The sequence below is a fragment of the Tetranychus urticae genome, unplaced genomic scaffold (genome assembly GCF_039701765.1).
Source record: "Tetranychus urticae isolate SD_2017Ah unplaced genomic scaffold, NJAU_TeUrti_SD_1.0 Scaffold_7, whole genome shotgun sequence".
NCBI classification, from domain to species: Eukaryota; Metazoa; Arthropoda; class Arachnida; order Trombidiformes; family Tetranychidae; genus Tetranychus; species Tetranychus urticae.
In genome coordinates, this window is record NW_028315839.1 from 255001 (window position 1) to 257500 (window position 2500).

At 42.4% G+C, this 2500-nt stretch overlaps 2 non-coding genes across 2 annotated transcripts in view; both read right to left on the bottom strand.

Annotated features, from left to right (window-relative positions):
• Positions 1–215: 215 nt before the first annotated feature.
• LOC149092653 (5.8S ribosomal RNA) lies at positions 216–370 on the bottom strand. The gene has a single exon (XR_016200769.1). It is a non-coding gene; the product is annotated as a 5.8S ribosomal RNA (ribosomal RNA).
• Positions 371–857: 487 nt separating this feature from the next.
• The window catches only part of LOC149092654 (small subunit ribosomal RNA), a 2170-nt gene continuing 527 nt past the window's right edge, over positions 858–2500 (bottom strand). Inside the window, exon 1 of the ribosomal RNA XR_016200705.1 lies at positions 858–2500. This exon is cut by the window's right edge and continues 527 nt beyond it. This is a non-coding gene — a ribosomal RNA (small subunit ribosomal RNA).

The window sequence follows — 2500 nt, forward strand, 5'->3', positions numbered from 1 at the left end:
CTATTCATATATACTGCTTGCAGAGATGAAATATGCATTGTACACAAAATTTATCATGTGAAACAAGTAGATTTGAGATTCTCCTTACTAAATTGCAACGAATTGCAATTAAGAAAAGGAATAAAACATCAAGATTCATGCATATAAATATACAATCCTCTCAAAACAATGCATATATGGTAGTATGCAAGTGTTTTGTTGATTATTTTACATCTCAACTCTCAGACAGATGTGACCTCGGAAAAGACCCGAAAGCCGCAATGTGCGTTGGAAGCTCAAGTGCTCGGCGTGTCCTGCAATTCGCACCGATTATCGTAGCTAGCTACGTTCTTCATCGATTGGTAATTCGAGTGATCCACCGCTTGAAGATGTATCTTTGCCACCGTGGGACTTTTAATAAGTATCCTAAATCTGCATTGAGAGGGTTTGAAAACAATTGTATGCAGTTTATAAAAACCATAGTTGTCTTTACTTAGTTAGGCGAAGAAGTGTAAAACTTCCTTCTTTAAACCTTGCCGTCAGCATAAGCTGAAGACTTGATCAGGTACCAAGTATGTAGCAAGACAGGCTTTTCATTATAAACTACAATTGTTTTGCAAAAGAAATTATGGCTATCGTTAGATAACCCTCACTCTTTGTTGCATTGGATAATGAAAGATGGATGTATGAATGAACGAATGTAATGCAAATTAGAATCATGTTGCAATGGCTAAATGTTTGCAATAAACATTCACAATTGCGACTCTAATGCAAATACAATTCAATTGCATTCACCATATTAGCATCTACAATATCACTATGCAGAGTGTTTGATTGTTTGAAGGTTGTATTTCTCTTATAATAAGAGGGTAATACGTTAATGATCCTTCCGCAGGTTCACCTACGGAAACCTTGTTACGACTTTTACTTCCTCTAAATGATCAAGTTTGAACATCTTTCCAGCACAATCCGACCACTAGTTTCCCAATGGTCTGGATTGACCAGTCCGAAGTCCTCACTAAATCATTCAATCGGTAGTAGCGACGGGCGGTGTGTACAAAGGGCAGGGACGTAATCAACGCAAGCTAATGACTCACGCTTACTGGGAATTCCTCGTTCATGGGCAATAATTACAATGCCCAATCCCCATCACGAAATGGGTTCAAGCGGTTACCCACTCCTTTCGGAGCAGGAAACAGTATGCACGATGACCACTTCAGTGTAGCACGCGTGCGGCCCCGGACATCTAAGGGCATCACAGACCTGTTATTGCTCTGTTTCGTGCGGCTGCGAGCGCCGCTTGTCCCTCTAAGAAGTCCTTACAGTGCTACAGCATCCTTACCCTAGCCAATTCTGTAGGCTAATAGCAGCAGAGCCCTCAACAGCCGAAACCATCAAGAGATACTACCACCCACAGGTTGACTAAGGGGGAGTACTGCAGTGTAAACTGCAAGTCTATTTAGTAGGCTAGAGTCTCGTTCGTTATCGGAATTAACCAGACAAATCACTCCACCAACTAAGAACGGCCATGCACCACCACCCACTGAATCAAGAAAGAGCTCTCAATCTGTCAATCCTCTCAGTGTCCGGGCCGGGTGAGTTTTCCCGTGTTGAGTCAAATTAAGCCGCAAGCTCCACTCCTGGTGGTGCCCTTCCGTCAATTCCTTTAAGTTTCAGCTTTGCAACCATACTTCCCCCGGAACCCAAAAACTTTGGTTTCCCGGAAGCTTCCATTCGAGTCATGAAATTAGTTACTCAGAATGATCGCTGGTTGGCATCGTTTATGGTTAGAACTAGGGCGGTATCTGATCGCCTTCGAACCTCTAACTTTCGTTCTTGATTAATGAAAACATTCTTGGCAAATGCTTTCGCTGTAGTTTGTCTTGCGACGGTCCAAGAATTTCACCTCTAGCGCCGCAATACAAATGCCCCCGTCTGTCCCTCTTAATCATTACCTTGGATTCTTAAGACCAACAAAATAGAACCAAGGTCCTATTCCATTATTCCATGCAAGATCATTCAAGTTAAGGTAGTGGTACGCATCATATAGATGGTTGACCATACCGTTTTTAGGCACCTCTTTCGAGGTTTTGGACGCCTGCTTTGAGCACTCTGATTTTTTCAAGGTAAAAGTCTCGATCGCTTGAATCAACACTCGGTAAAGAGCATTGATAGCAAATATCGAGCAATTTTCTGTCTAAACACTATGAATGTAACCACCAGGAAAGAGGAATGAAGGTTCAAGCAAGCATCCGTAGACACAAGCAAGAAACCTAACATCACCATCTAACCCTTTAATCAGTGGACCCCATAGGTTCGACTGAAATCCAACTACGAGCTTTTTAACCGCAGCAACTTTAATATACGCTATTGGAGCTGGAATTACCGCGGCTGCTGGCACCAGACTTGCCCTCCAATAGATCCTCGTTAAAGGATTTAAATTGTACTCATTCCAATTACGGGGCCTCAATAGAGTCCCGTATTGTTATTTTTCGTCACTACATCCCCGTACTGGGATTGT